The sequence below is a fragment of the Ornithorhynchus anatinus genome, chromosome 1 (assembly GCF_004115215.2).
Source record: "Ornithorhynchus anatinus isolate Pmale09 chromosome 1, mOrnAna1.pri.v4, whole genome shotgun sequence".
NCBI classification, from domain to species: Eukaryota; Metazoa; Chordata; class Mammalia; order Monotremata; family Ornithorhynchidae; genus Ornithorhynchus; species Ornithorhynchus anatinus.
Window position 1 is genome coordinate 78,215,872 of NC_041728.1, and position 17,244 is coordinate 78,233,115.

Sequence of the window (17,244 nt, forward strand, 5' to 3'; positions counted from 1 at the left end):
CCAGCTGTGCACAAGGAAATGCCTGAGTCAGACACCCTTGTTGCCAGCCATCCTCAGCCTTGTACAGTCTCCAGCTCTGACCCACTAATCTGGTTCCTTCTCGGCTGCCTCTGGACCAGTGGACAGCAGAGATCCCAGGTTTGTAATAATAATAATGACGACAGTGTGGCTTAGTGGAAAGAGCATGATCTTAGAAATAAGAGGTCATGGGTTCTAATCCCGACTCCGCCACTTGTCTGCTGTGTGATCTTGGAAAAGTCACTTAACATCTCTAGGCCTCAGTTACCTCATCTGTAAAAATGGGGATTAAAAAATGTGAGCCCCATTTGGGACAATCTGATTACCGTGTATCTACCCCAGGGCTTAGAACAGTGCTCTGCACATAGTAATCGCTTAACAAATACCATTATTATTATTAACAAGGTGATGGTCTTCAGGGTTAATAAATTATAAATGATGAATATAGGGTAAAAACATCCAGAGACAATATTAAAGACGATTACCCTCATAAAACAAGAGGGAAGGAACACAGGAACTATAAAGAATCAGGTAAACAAACAGGAAGAAAGGAAGGGATTGAATAGAAGGAACCCCCCTCCACAAAGAGGGGGGGGCATTAAAATAAGCCCTGATCACATAGATGAAAATGGATGTCTAAAGGGTAGCTTTGGAAATAACTTCACAGGAAATGACCATGGCAGTAATGAAAAGTGAATCCACCTAAGATTCCAAACAGGGGAAGATGACTCCACAAAGAAAAACCTTGCTACAACACCCATAAAAAGATGGACTAAAGAGATGACACAACTAAGAGTCAGCGTGGTTGGATATATATTAAGGGGCAGACTGTGGAAAGGAAAACTGGCATCATATGACTGTAGCATGTGGTCCTTGGGTACTGTCATCTGATTGCAATGTATCCTTAACAGTGAGTGCCATCTGCTGAGTTGTGGCCCAAGATCTAGGATAACAGGAGACTAGTTGGGCTCTGAAGGGATTGAACGTGGATCCCCTCCCCTTGGGGTGGTCCACGGTCAAGGTGGTTGTGGAGTGGTTCTCAGGTCAACACTTCTAACTTATCTCATCACTTTATTTTTCAGTTTCATCTAAAGCATTGCAAAATATGCCTTCAGTAGGAGACAGGATTTGAATTAATGTTATCTGAAATGTGGTAAAAGCTCAACCACTGTTTTCTTACATATTTTTAAAGATACACTTTGTCTAATGTTTTAAAATACTTTTTGATAAATTGCTAACCAATCAATAGTATTTACTGAGCACTTGTGTGCACAACACTATACTAAGCACTTCGGAGGGTACAAGACAATAGAGTTGATAGGTCCCTTCCCTGCCCAGAACCAATCAATATTGGTTACTTCAGGTAAAAAAATAAAGTTTATAAATAACAAAATAATAAATGGAATGTTATTTTGAACTAATTTAATACATTTTGTTACATTCCCATTTAAGCTATTTGCATTATTAAATACTGCACCCCATCTACAGCTACAACTACAGTGTACAATTCAGCAGTGTTGCACCATAAATACAAATGTGCAAAGATATTTATTAGTGGAAAGAGCATGGGCCTGAGAATCAGAGGACCTGGGTTGAATCCAGTATTTGCCAGTTGGCTGTTGTGTGACCAAAGCCAAGATAATTAACCATTCAGTGCCTCAGTTTCTTCTTCAATCAAATACAGATTCAATACCTGTTCTCCTCCTACATAGACTATGAATCCCATGTGGGAAAGGGATTGGATCTGACCTGATTAAATTGTATTATCCAGTGCTTAGAACAGCACTTGACTGACAGTAAGTGCTTAGCAAGTATTATTATTAGTATTGTTGTTGTACTTCATTTTCAAAAGGAAGTGTGTAAATGGTTTTGGACACTTGATATGTGTATATTTAATAATTAGCTATATCTTTCTTCTTCCTACAACATAGTAGGAACAACATCTCAACAATTATTTCATTAGGAAATAAAAGATTGGGGGAATATGGTTTGAAAATAATTGAAATTCTACATTGCTTCTATCCCATTGGATGGAATTCAAGAAATTTGTGGAAGACAAAAAGGTCTTAAAATGCTTGTTTTCATATTTAGAAGACTAAACTTAAAGTGAAATATTGTTTTTCACTCTTTCTATACTTTTCCATTGATCAACATTCATTAACTCCTCAAAGGAAACCAATTTGTAACTCCTCAAACAGAACTTTTAATGAAAAATAAATATTCAATACTTGCAATTGGTTCCCTTTACATTGCTACTGCCTTATTAACTGTGGTATCTGTTAGGTACTTACTATGTGCCAGGCACTGTACTAACCTCTAGGGTGGACACAAGCAAATCGGGTTGGGTACAGTTCCTGTCCCATATGGGTTTCACAGTCTTAATCCCCATTTCATAACTGAGGTAGCTAAGGACCAGAGAAGTTGAAGTGACTTCTCCATGGTCACACAGCCTACAAGTGGTGGAACTGGGATTAAAACTCAGGTCCTTCTGACTTCCATATCCATTCTTTATCCACTAGACCATGATTCTTCTTCAATACTGATAACTAAATCATGCCATCATCTTGAAACAGAATTCATGTCAGACTTCCACAGTGTACTAAATCACATACATATTATGGAGACAATATTGTTCTATTCTTCCAACACATTCTATGCAAAGTTACATTCTGGCAACAGATGGATTTAAACTCATGACGCATCATTAAAAGAATCACATTTCAGGAGTAGAGCTCATGGGCTGATGCCATGGCAAAACCTAGGGAAATGGATGAATATCCTGAAAGAAATTAGAGGACATTTCATCGAGAAAAAGAACAGAAGAAAAAGTGACACATTAGTGCCAAGCACTAGCCATCAGAACTGTAAGTTCCTACAATTCTTTGAACCAATTTTATCCCAGTAGTAGAGCGATGAATAGCAATATTTTAAAGGATATTCCAGTGTGGGTACTAAATTATACATGTGAACCTTTTCATGATCACTGTCCTCTCACTCTACTTCTCAAGTTCCCAGAAAGGTACACACTTCTTAATAGCTATATACCCTAAAAAAGGCACTGTGTCTGCAAAAGTCTTCAAGTGTGCCAATTCCTGGAAGCAATTATCTGAAAGTGAACATTCTGAAATTTAAGACACAGAACACCAATTCATTCTATTCTCACAGATGGTAAATGGATACTAATTAGCACATAATACATCAAACTCTACAGAATAAAAAAAAAAGTATAAAAAGAAGAAAAAATAAAAGCATTCAACATCTCAAAGCTATCAATAAAAGCAAAACAAAACATCCTATATTTTCTTGATTGCTCCTAGTCTTCTGGGTATTGAGTTTCTAGAGGTGAAAAGATGTTTACAAATATTGATGTTGCCAATTTATCCTAGGAAACATTTTATCCTATGCATTATGTTGAAGCTTCTGGTACTGTAATTATTTTGTAGATTGTGGTAAGGGTTTAATTGCTGTCACAAATGCTACATTGTATGAAATTGTGGGATTAACTGTCAAAGTGCCCCTGTGTATTGTGATCTTTCTGAGATCACAATATTTCCCCTTTAATGACTTCTCAAAGGAAGATGTCATTAGACTTGTCCAACAAGTCTACTCTCCTTTCTCCCTGTTACATTTACACGCAGTAAATAAAATGGGTTAAACACCAACAAAATTTTAAGGTGGGCGGTCTCTACAGAATTCTTCCCTTGCATCTGACCTTTCCATTTTTTCCCACCCATTTTTATTTTGTATTAGTTGTTTTTCTTTCCATACTATTAACTTTAATGTCAACATTACCTTTTTTGTGTATTACATCTATGTCATGCAAACAGTCAGACCTCCTCACATACAACAGTACCCACCCCAGAAACACAACATACATCTGTCCAAACAGAGTCACTTGACAGAAGCAGTCACTTGACATCAAACCTTGTTCTTACTGGGGCAGATGGCATTTGTGATAGTATTTCATGACACTGTATACTAGGCGGTTCAGTATAAAACTAGATTATTTTTCATGATATTTCTTAAGAGCAAACTATGTGCGAGGCACTGTACTAAGCACTGGAGTGAGAAACAGCAGTGAGAAGCAGCATGGCACAGTGGATTGAGCAGAGATCTGGGAGTCAGAAGGTCATGGGTTCAAATCCCAGATCCACCACTTATCTGCTGTGTGACCTTAGGCAAGTCACTCACTTTTCTGTGCCTCAGTTATTTCATTTGTAAAATGGGGATTGAAACTAGGGGATTGAGACTGTGAGCCCTAGGCAGGACAGGGCCTGACTGTGTCCAACCTGATTTCACTTGAATCTACCCCAGTATTTAGAAAAGTGTTTGGCACATAGTAAGTGCATAACTAGTACCATTGTTATTATTATTATTATGGGGCAGATATAAGATAATCAAGTTGGAAACAGTCCCTGTCCCACATAAGACTCACAGTCTTAACCTCATTTTACAGATGAGGTAATTGAGGCACAGAAAAATTAACTTGCTAAAGAATTTGACTTGTCGAAGGTCACACAGCAGACAACTGGCAGCTCAAGGATTAGAACATAGGTCCTCTGACTCCTAGACCTGTACTCTATCCAATAGGTCATGCTGCTCCTCATGTCATATATCACTTTTCATGTTGGTACTTTTTAGTGCTCTCAGTGACCACTTAACTGTCCCTATCATAAGCCTGATGTCTAGGTCCACTTAGAGTTAAAGAAAATGTTGATGTTTGTAGATGTATATGGGCAATCCTGGACTTTCATATTCTGTCCCGAACAGTTTTAAGAAAATAAAAAAGGTCCAGGAAATGTGATTTTTTAACCTAGCTAACAATGAAGTGCAATTGCCCTTACTCACTTTAAATACTTGGAGAACAATGTTTCTCAGTTCTCCTTAAATATGTCCAGCTGCTTTTTGAATCGGCCTCCCCTCCAAAAGTTTCCATAAGATTCCAGAGGATTACAGAAACTGTAGGGACCTTGAAGATAAATTACACAATGGTAACAAGGCTGAAACATGTTCAGTTTATGCTGGGTTTAGGTCTCCAAAAATTCTAGAATTGTAATGCGGAGGTCCACAGTGCTGCAAAGTGCAACCCTATAACTCACACTCTCATATCAAAGGGAGGGGATAATGCTTGCAAAGCTCAGGGGGTGCCCCTGTGATCTGGCGATCAACAAAAATATCAGCCTACATCAAAACAAATTCTATTTTGTAGATAGGAAAAAAACACAACTCAAACTTTACTTTTGAAATAGTTTTATCATTTTTGATATTTGGAAATATCTTCAATTTCCCCCAAATTCTAGAGTGTACTTCCCTTGGTATTTAATGAGTAATAATAAATGAACAAACCAAAGTTGGTTTTCTCAGTTTTTTCCAACCTTGTCAATAGTTCAGTTGAGAAGTAGCATGGTCTAATGGAAAAAACACAGGCCTGGGAGTCAGGATCTGCCATTTGTCTGCTTCTACCTTGGGCAATTCAGTTCACTTCTCTATGCCTTAGTTACCTGATCTGTAAAATGGGGATTAAAGCTGTGACCCCATGTGGACATGGCCTGAGTTCTACCTGATTATCTTGTATCTACCCCAGTACATAGTACAGTAAACACTTAACAAATGCAATTAAAAAGAAACTCATAAAAATACATTTTAAAGGTAAAATTAAAAATTCTCACTTTGTATGACAGGAAACAAAAATTTGACTTGTTTAGAAAAGAACAAAAAAACACCAAAATAATTGAACAGGTCAAGACCGTACATACTTTTCTTTGAGCACTGAAGTCCATCTAATTGAAATCAATCTGTTTATGGGAGTAATCCCAAAATCCATTATAAACTAAAATCCCTGGCAGTGAACACAATCCAAAGCATATGTGAAACTCTCTGAGCAGTTTAATATTTTGCCATCCTGATAATTATGGGCAAAATACAGAAACAGGGCAATTCACCTTCAAGCTAAAGACAGATGGTCAAATTTTGATGTTACGCTCCTGTGGCTATACACATTAAAGAGAGAAGATTAATCATGAAAGTGACATACAATCTAAATTGTCTCCCATACGAAGTTTGAAACAGAAGCCTACATAAGATTACGTGAGGGTATAATCAAGGTAACTTGACATTTACACTGCTCTGTATTTTCTGGATATCTACCAATGTAGTGCAAAATATTGAATATTTAAATCCTATTGAAAATGCAAAAATCCAAAGAATGACCCATTTGCTTTGCCCCATCAGGATATAAAACTAAATGTCATATATGTGTCCCCTACACTGGTACTTCTAAGTGCTCTCAGTGCCCATTCTAGCTGTCCCCATCCATTCTACTGTCTTGTGAGTAGAAACAGAAGGATAGCTGAATCAGCCCAAAATACTATTTCCAGTTATGATACATCGGGAAGTGAACCAATGGTTAAGACAATAGGTGACTGGCATAAAAAAATAGTTTTTCCTAAAAGGTTATAGAAATTACAAACCTCCTTGTTCTTCTGGGCTCTCTCACTGAAATATGTTATTTGTAATTTAACTTCCAAGGTGAAATAGTATTTATTGAGTACCCAATGGGAGCAATGCATTGTATTAAGCACTTGGGAAATGATAAAGTACAGAACATATTCTCTGACCATGAAGAGCTTACATTCTAGTGGGTATAATTTAAGGAAGTGTGTAAATAAATATGTTATACATTTTAGGGGTTGTTGAGGGGTTCTTAGCATGTTGGGAGTTAATTAGTAAAAACTTTAAATGGGAAAGGAGGACGTATTTTAGGAGGGCTAGGAACATGTGGACAGCTTGGGGTGATGGGGTTCCAGTCTGTGGGGCCAACATAAGCAAGAAGACAGAGACTGGAAAATTGAGAGTGAGGGACAACTGGATTAAATGGAGAGGAATGAAGATACTGAGCTTCATAATGAGTGAGTTGAAGAAAGCAATATTTACAATGGGAAGAGTTGGTGGACAGCATTGAAGAAAACAGCAATCTTTGGTGAACAGTAAACCTTGTTACAATGTTTTACAAAAAGCAAAGAATTCGAGCAAGAATCTCAGTAGATGTTTTGAAAATGCCTCTTAAATTTGTCAAACTCATAAAATAATCCTGAAAGTTAAAACCTCCTTTAAAAAAAGAAAAATTTAGCTGCTTCTGACAAAAATGCAAAATATTTGTTTAAAAAAAAAATGAGTAAGCAGAGCCTCTGGCTCATTTGAAATTGAACAATTAATTTAAAATCTCAATCATAAGCAAATGCTCAATGAGATTAACCTCTGGAGCTATCATATAGTCAATCTCCATGTTTTAAATACTTAATAGTCACACTTTTCATTTATAAGTAGGACAAGGACAGGAATGTGTCCATTATGTTGTACTCACCTAAGAATATAGTACAGTGCTCTGCACACAATTAAGTGCTCAATAAATACAACTGATTGACTGATTCCACATTTAGGAGGAACCAACAATACAGTCAATTCTAGGGAAAACATGGATTCGCTCATTTTGAGGACCAGTAGAAAAAGGAAGAGTGTGATGCATGAACTGCTAAAAATGCCTGCTCAAACTTTCTGAAGAAACTTCTATCATATACTTTGATTTCTATAATTATATTGCGTGGCACTGGCTATGTTTATGAAGAGAAGCAGCGTGGCTCAGTGGAAATAGCACAGGCTTTGGAGTCAGAGGTCATGGGTTCGAATCCTGGCTCGGCCACTTGCCAGCTGTGTGACTGTGGGCAAGTCACTTCACTTCTCGGTGCCTCAGTTACCTCATCTGTAAAATGGGGATGAAGACTGTGAGCCCCACGTGGGACAACCTGATTCCCCTGTGTCTACCCCAGCGCTCAGAACAGTGCTTGGCACATAGTAAGCGCTTAACAAATACCAACATTATTATTATTATTAAGTTTAAATTGGGATGTATGATGTTTTTATCCATAAAGATAGAGTGAGAGCAGTTGAATAAAAAACAATACGTGACTATGAGTCCCAGGGCAGTTGGAATTTGTCATTGCTCCATCACTGGGTCAATTAACTGTTTGTCTCTGATCAGATGCCCTGACAATCCAGAGAGCTTGTGACAGTTGGACTGTCATTCATTCTCCCTGCTTCTAGGTTCCTTGGACTCTGGGACTGCAAGATGTCACTCAGGGTGGAACATGGGAGGGACAGACCTGAAGGAAGGAAAATGTTCTGTCAATTGGACTCATGGAGTGGCCCCAGAGTAAAAACATGTAACCTAACATTAATCTGCCAGGATGGGGCAATTACCTGTAAAGTAAGATGCTGTGACAGATTTTGAATTTTCTTTAGGAAATAAGGCTATTTTTAAAAAAATAAACACTAATTCCTTTTGGAGCTTGATATCGTTCAAACTTCAGGAGAATCAGCCTACCTAAAAGAATCTCTCTCATGCTATTTTTTTTTGCCAGAAATTAGCTTGCTACTAACTTCGCAGGCTCTTTGAACTTTTTATGCTAATTTTGTCAATTTTATATTCTCTGAATCCGATGGATTAAGAATGGATTTAATAGTAACCTAATCTACTAAACAAATAAACTAGAGTTCACTGAGTATTGATCAAAGGCCTATAAGTCCTTGGTACATAATTTCATAAACTCTCAATAATGGCCCAAAATAATTGAGCATTTCAGAAGCAGTAATATCATTCAAAATCTACCGGACATGATTGTAAATTTGCAGTGATAATGGAGATATCATCTTTAGTTTTTTTCTATGTTGGAATGGGACTGACATTTCCCTTCCAAATCAACAGTACTTTTGAGAAGACAAAAGACCAAATTGTGTTTCATTTCAATAAAAAGTACCTTTCTTTTCTTCAAAGGCTTCAATTCTTACCTTTTTGTGGGGCTTCCTCAGAGTAGTGACCTTTTAAAATATTGATTCAACTAAAAAGGCATTGTTCTTTTATCCTGAAGGTGATCTTTTAAATTTTAAAAGTGTGTTAACAGTAGTTGGCCTGGGAAGACACCCAAGCCAGATGATATTGTTATTTAGATCAATCTAATAGATTTGGAGTCAACGGTTAAAAATCATTAGGTTTAATAAAAGGGCAAAGGCTCATAAAATATAGATACTGGATATTGGGTTATAAACACTATTAAAACACCACTATGTAAGCCTTTAAAAGAATAAATATTAAACAAAAAGAAGTAATTTTACCTTGGCGTGACCTCACAAGAATTAAAGTTTTCCTAAACTTTTAAAATTATTTACTTTTTTCCTCTCTAATTCACTTCTCAAGAGAGAATTATTATAGAAGCAGTTTTACTTGAAAAGGCACTGAACTGCCTCTAAAACATTTTCAGTTTGCTAGTGCTTTCTCTTTCTCTGAAATTTGGCTATGGACAATAGCGCATAGGCACACACACAGCCCCTCACTCTCATACACTTTCTTACAAATTGAATAAGCCCAGGAAAAAGAGAACAGTTTGGTAATTGTATCTAGGAAATCTACAACTATAGGAAATCTAATGGAAAGTGGAGACAAAGTTTCTACATCTCCTGGCTCCTTTTTAGTCTGTGTCTATGCAAAAAGTGTATTTCCCAGAGCACGTGACAATTTGGGAACATTTCCTGGAATTGGGTTAAATGACAATTCTATTATCATTCTAAAAGCTTTGGCTGTGTTCTTTTCCAACAATCCCAGAATTCTAAGAGCTACATTAAAGAATCATGGACCCAAACAAGCACTAAAGAGTTGTACCATCCAACTAGAATTTTTTTGCACTGACTCCCAAAGGTGTCTCGCTAGAATATTGGTTGTTGTGGATGGTAGAATAGGGATCAAAATATATAATTACATAATATTAGTATAGCATTCCCAAGCATTTAAAATTAAGCATCAAGTATATGGAAGACGAAAAGAAATCTGAATTCCTTTCCTGGGTTCAAAATGATTAGATGTGCAAAATGAACTTAGTATTTCAAGGGAGAACATGAAAATAAATTGCTAAAGCATTTTGGTTTCTTGAGGGAAAACGAATTACTCAATTAATGAAAAGTACTATGCATCTACTTACATACTTTATAATCTCTATCAATTTTGTTTCAAAAATTATCATTAAAAAACACTTTTCAACTTGTGAAGTCCATCTTTTGTTTGGCTGTTACTAAATTAATAAACATTAAAATTATAAACTCATATTGTCAAATTTTTTTTCTTTAATATGGATTTCTCCTAAAGGAATTTTGAATTAACTTACGGTTTTTCATAAAACCAAATCTAGGCTTCAATATCTAGTTTTTCAAAGTTGGTATTGAAAAAAATGACATTTTTGTTAATGGAAGAAACACATTTCAATTATTTCAATTAATATTCATGCCAATGACTTGCATTTTAACTCCAGAGTCATGAAAATATCTCCCTTGTAGATTGGGTGACTTTGTTTAAGGGAGCCACTCACTATTGGTCTATTAACATGCTTTTTAAAAAATGGCTTTATTTGCATCTGAAAAAGCCTTTAACATGGAGTGAATGTCAAGTTAACTTGGACTAGTAATAGTAGAAAAAGATCCTACAAGGAAATAAATTCTAAATCTTGACAAATAAGATATTGATGTCAAGAAAATTGACCATATTAAGCTGCTGAAAGAGCAATTTTGCTTTTCAGCCTTTGATTGTGAGTAAACAAAAACAAGTGGCCTCTTAGTGCCTTGTTTTGAGTGCCAACCTTGCATAAACTATCAATCAATATACATAACCGCATACAGGTACCATTTCAGGAATAAAGATTAAATTTTTATTTTGAAAAGATTCAGGAGATTAGGGTATTTTTTCCTTCCTTTTTAAGCTTGCTGTATGACTTTAACAGGTGACAATCTCTCAGGCATCTGTTTCCTCATATAAAAAATGGAGATAAGTTAGATTGTAAGCCCCATATGGTACACGGATTATGTCTTCTTTCTTAATAGTATTTATTAACCACTTATGTGCCAGGCTGGGGTAGATATAAGCTAAGCAAGTTGGACACAGCTCAAGTCCCACATGGTGCTCACAGTATCAGACCCCATTTTGTAGATAAAATAAGTGACTTGCCCAAGGTCCCACAGCAGACAGGCTGCAGAGTCAGAATTAGTATCCAGGCCCACCTGACTTCCAGGCCAAGCTCTATGCACTAGGTATAACTAACCTTGAGCTAGCATTTAACCCATAGTAGGCATTTTAAAATGCCCAAACTATTGTAATCTCATCCTTAAAGATTCCTTGAAATCCCAAAGAAACTGGGGGTAACCATTCCCCAAAATATCATGAATTAAAAATAAAATATACTAAAAGTCCCAATGTGTGCCTTCTCCAAAAAGAGATATAAGAAATATCTCTTATATGCTTATCTCAATGTAGAACCTGTTGTGAACTTAAAAAAATAATCAAATAGGTTCAAAAAGGACATTTGTAAAGACATAGGAAATAGTACAAGATGACTTATGAAGACAAGAGGATTAACATTAAGCTATTATGTCGATTATATATGTGAATTAAACTTTGTAGGTACATTATTGACAGAGCTATGAACTCAGAAATGCTACAAAAAATAGATCCAAAAGCTAATGGCCTTGTGAAAATGAAAAGGAATGAATAAATGAAGAGACTGACAAAGGCACTGATGGGCTTTTACTTGAGAGCTGGTTGATTGCTGGCCTGTGGAGAGGTGTAGCATGAGGGAGGCGGGGCTTTTCCTGTTCTAGCCAGAAATGGGCCTGGACCAATTAGTGACTGCTGCGTAGTACCACAGCTACCATATCTCAGGCAAATAAAAGGTGGCTGCTTTGAGGCATGCAGAGGGGCACATCTGAAGGGGTGGGATGTCAGGGCATGGCATGGCATGGCATCCAGAGGCAGCATGCAGAAGAGAAGAAGCATGCAAAGAAGAAAGAAGGAAGCACTTGGAAGCAGAAAGAAGCAGCATGGGCAGAAAGGGCTCCTTTGACCACAGACTGGTATTGGACCCTTGGGTGGTGGAGTGAGTGTACATATGTGCTACTCCCTTGCATGTTGGTACAGCTAAGGAAAAGCTTTTCACAGTAAGCTTGGTAATCAGAGGTGTAGTTTGACTTCTACTATGTGTCACTGAGGCTCCCCTGGTCCAGGAAAGTCCTTGTTGGTATGAAACAGGGGCTCACAACACCAAGTGCTGGGGTTGATACAAGGTAATCAGATTGTCCCCCATGGGGCTCGCAGTCTTAATCTTCATTTTATAGATGAGGTAACTGAGGCACAGACAAGTTAAGTGGCTCACCCAAAGGTCACATAGCAGACAAGTGCCAGAGCTGGAATTAGAACCCATGTCCTCTGACTCCCAAGCCTGTGCTCCTTCCACTAAGCCACATTGCTTCTTCGTTGTGAGCCCTGTGCAGGTCAGGGACTATGTGTAACTAGATTTATTTGTATCTACCTCAGCTCTTAGTTCATTTAGTTCATTCAATTGTTTATTGAGTGCTTACTGTTTGCAAAGCACTGTAGTAAGTGTTTGAGAGAGTATAAAATAACAGTGAACAAACATTCCCTGCCCACAGTGAGCTTATAATTCCTGGTTTACAGTAAGTGCTTAACAAATGTCATAGAAATATAACAAACACACACACATTTTCTTTTTATCCTCACAATGGAAAATCAGATTATTTTGGATCCCCTCAAATTTTTCAGTTAATATGTTCCATTCAAGCTTCTTCATAACCCATAAGTAAAATCCTTCTGACTCTGTGTCTTTATATGATAATTTAGGATATGGCAGGTAGTAGTCCATCTTGCCCATTTAAAATAAAGGAAATAGTTATCCTTTTTGAATATTTAATTTTCTTGACCTTTAATTCATGGTATCATCTCTCATTTATTTAATATTTAGTTACATTAACTAGGAAGTTTCAAATATTCAGAATAAAAAGAAAAAAAAATATATAAATAATTTCAATCACTCACAACTAAATTAGATGCTTAGCAGTTTGAGAGGCCTTTGAAATGCTAAGTGATTCTGAACAACCTAGAGTCCAGTACCCAAAATGGCAGTTTGGACCCACTTATTCAACCTTATTTTCCTATTTCCTCACAAGTAAAAAGGGAGTTTAAAGTTAAATGAACATCAAGTTCATATTCTTATTGAAATAGCAATGGAAATAGCTTTTTCAAATGTCTAAATCACTAAAGTCACCAGAGCAAAGGGATGAAAATTTAAAGTACTATCTAATACAGGATAAGTGAATGTATTTAAAAAAAATGACTAGGGATTTGAGAGAGATCACAGATTTTTTTTTCTGTAAGATTCACTCTCTTTGTTTCCACATTGATTGATTTCACTGGATTTTTAATGGTATATGTGGAAAGAAATGGAATAATTACATAGGTTGCAGTTCCTGTCTTTGCATTAATTAGCAAACAGCATTGTATTACAAAATAATTTAGCAGTGCATTCCTTATAATGAGAGCCCAAATCAATATATTCATAACACTTGTATTGATCTAGTAGAACATAACAGTTTAAAAATAGACCAAAATATATATGACTATAAACTAAACTTCAATTATTTGTATTCATAGGAGATAGTGTTTATTTTCTACTCAATTCTACCTGAGTGACTGTACATTAATTATTATTATAATTATTAAGTGCCATCAAGTCATTACCAATTAATAGCAATTCCATGGAAAAATTTCTCCAGAACATCATATCCTCTGCCATAATCCACAACCTTTCTAATGGTTCTTCCATTATCGTTGTTATGGTCTCTATCCATCTAGCTGCTGGTCTGCCACTTCCACTAGGACTTTTCCTAGTATTAATGTCTTCTCCAGAGAATTAGTACTCCTGATTATGTGTCCAAAATATGCTAATTTAAGGAAGGTCATTTGGGCTTCCAAAGACCACTTTGGTTTAATTTGCTCCAAAATCCATTTGTTTGTCTTTCAGGCAGTCTATGGTATTCGCAAAAGCCTTCTCCAACACCACATTTCAGAAGAATTTATGTTCTTTCTATCCTTTTTTTTTTTTACATATTTAACATTATTAATTCGCCTTTAAAAATAACATAGACATAGTAAAGAATATCATGTTCAATCAAATCAAACTACAGGATTAAGGAATTTAACCAGCAAATTAAGGGAATGTATAAATAGGCTGAAACTACTGTTTCACCCAAGCTGCACTCTTACAATAATTGAGAATTTCTGTACATGGGGTCAGGAAAAGGAATGATACAAAAATCCACTGGAACGTTCCAACCTATGTCCCTATAGTTATAGATGATTCAGGTATTCAAATATGAGAGCATTTGCAGTTAGTTAAAAAATGACATTTATTGAGCACTTACAATATGCAGCATATTGTAATAAGCACTTGGGAGTAAGTGGACAAGATCTATGCTTTCAAGGTGTTTACAGTCTAGCAGTTGACACAGGCATTAAAATATATTACAGATAGGTGAATTTATAAATGTGTTTATAAATTCTGTGGGCGATGGAAGGTGGGAAGAGTAGCTAAGTACCTTGGGGCTGAGGAGTAATGTGCTTTGGTAATGCATCATGTAGAGATGATAGGGTGGAGAGATAAGAGATTAATCAGTGAAGGCTTCCTGGAAACTTTTGTAAAGTTTTGAAGATGAAGATAGTAGTGGTCTGTCAGATTTGAAACAGAAGGGAGCTTGAGGCAGGGAGGAGGATGTAAGGTCGGAAAATGAGAGAGAAAAATAAGAGCAAGGCATAGGAAATAGGATGATATTAGAGGAGTGATGTGTGGACTGGGTTGTATTTGAAGAGGACGAATGATATGAAGGAAAGATCTGATTGATTGCCTTAAATTCGATGGTGAGGAGATTCTGCTTGATGAAGAGTTAAACAGACAAACATTGGAGTCTTTTGAAGAGTAAGGAGACATGGGTTGAAAGATTTTTTAGAAAAAAATATATGGGAGTAGAATGAAGTATGGACTGAAGAGGGGAGAAGGTGATGGCAGGGAGGTCATTAAAGTTGATCTAGTAGTAGAGACAGGATAAGTGCTTGTACCAGCATTGTAGCAATTTAGATAGAGAAGTACAGATGGATTATACTGATGTGATGAAGCCAGAACTGGCAGAATTTAGTGACAAATTTAATATGGTGTTAAAGGAGAGGAATGAGTCAAGGATAATGCGAAGGCCATAAGCTTGGGAGACAAGGATGATGATTTTATCAGCAGTGGTGATGGAGTAGAGAGAAGCAAAAGGCTTGGGAAAGAAGATGAAGAGCTTAGCTTTGAACATGGTGAGTTTGAGGTAACTTCAGGACTTCCAGGTACAGAGGTGTCCTGAAAGGAGGAGGAAAGATGAGTCTGCATAGAAGGAAGAGAGGTCAGGGCTGGAAATGCCATTTGAGTAGAGAAGGTAGTTGAAGCTGTAGGAGCAGATTAGCTCTCCAAAGCAGTGGATATAAATGGGGAAGAGCAGGGACCTATTACTGACCCTTGAGGAACCTCCACAGTAAGGGGCTGGTAAAAAGATGTCGGTTTAGTCATATATTCTCAATTCTGGGACACTTATATAGTTATCTAAAATTGCACAGGAGACCCTACAGGAACCTGCCTGGGACTATACCAGCTAAACTAGGATGAAAATGTAGATTTATGAATGAACTCAATTAATACCTCTCCTGAAAAACACTTAATGTTCTGTTTATAATTTCTATGCTTGAATAATTCAATTTGGACTATTTTTTATTGAAAAAAGAGCAATTTATCTTCTCTAATAGCATTTTGTATGGTGTTCAGTAAACTCTATAGCATCCGCAGGAATATTTTGCAAAAATGAAAGACAGACCTTGGTCCTGAGTAGCTTACATCTTAGTATAGGTGAAATAAATTACCAAACATATGAGATCATAGATTCAAATGATGAAACTTAAAGTAAAGAATTAAATAAACAACAAATCCAATTTCCAATCAAGGCACAATGGTTAACCATTAGTGTTTGTGAAGAAGGGTTATGTGCCAAATAACGTTTACAACACATACCACCTGCTGCTAAATGTAGAATAGAATAGAAGGAGAAGAATAGAGGGGCAGGATTGAAGAGGGAGATTATTGAGAAAGTTGTTACAGTGACCCACAAAAGAGATTTCCAGAATAAATATACCTAGTATAATTTTCCAAAGTTATACTTACTTTTCAATCAAATGTCTGGTAAATTAAGGTGGAGTCTCATTACTCTCTTAAAAGTGAAATCAGTGTTTTACCACTATTGAAAACATTTCTTCCCTATGACTGCTTTGTCTCTAGGAAAAAGGTCAGCATTTTTTATTTAAAATTAGTTTCTTACAAAAAAAAGCATACTTTTACTTGCTATAAAATGATATTTTTATACCATATGAACATTACTCTTTCATTTCTTCTAAACAATAACTAAAAGGTTGCAGGCAAAACATAGGAATCATAAAAATTGTTATGCCAGATTCCCTTTAAACAGAACATCATCCAGTGTTTATTAATGACCTTCTCTGGAAAAAAAATATGGATTTTGCACAAAGGAAGCCTCTAATCTACAGCCTGTCCCTTTGTGTGGAACTGCTTATTACCCATTTTCCATGGTTCAATAAGATATAATGTTACCAGCAATTCCCATAATCCTTTCTAAATTTTATTTCTTTGTGCATGTCATAGTCATTGCCCATGCATGAAACATCTATTCTGTAGCACAAAATGACGGATAGTTTTCCATTCATTTATAATGAGCCATTTTTGAAGTGCCTGAGACTTTCTGTTTGTTTAAACTTCTTATTTTATTAGGGTTTTGTGTAAAATTGTCATCATACTTACAGAAAATTGTTGAATGAAGGACAAAAGAACAAACACAATTGATTCTGTTATGACTCATCTGCTGTAGACATGCATTATAAAAGATCTATATTAGAAATAATGAGGTCACCTAGTCCCTCTCTCGTTCATTATAGCCAGACTTTCTTCAGACTTCTTGCATCCTTTATTCTCATTTTATTTTCATAGAAAATCTTTGAGAGAACATCAAACATTTCTACGAAGTGAATAAGAGTAGGGAGCTTACTTACTACTCCTGAGAGTGAAGAGATTTTGTGTAGAACGTTCTGCAAAGATACCCAAAGGCCCTGAAAATCCATAGATGTATTTGCAGCCTTACAAATAGCTACTCATCCACTTGTCTGATGTGGGCAATGGCTTACCTTGGGTGAAGAATAGGACTTTCATATTCTATGAATCATCTCATGGGAAGACATTGTATTAT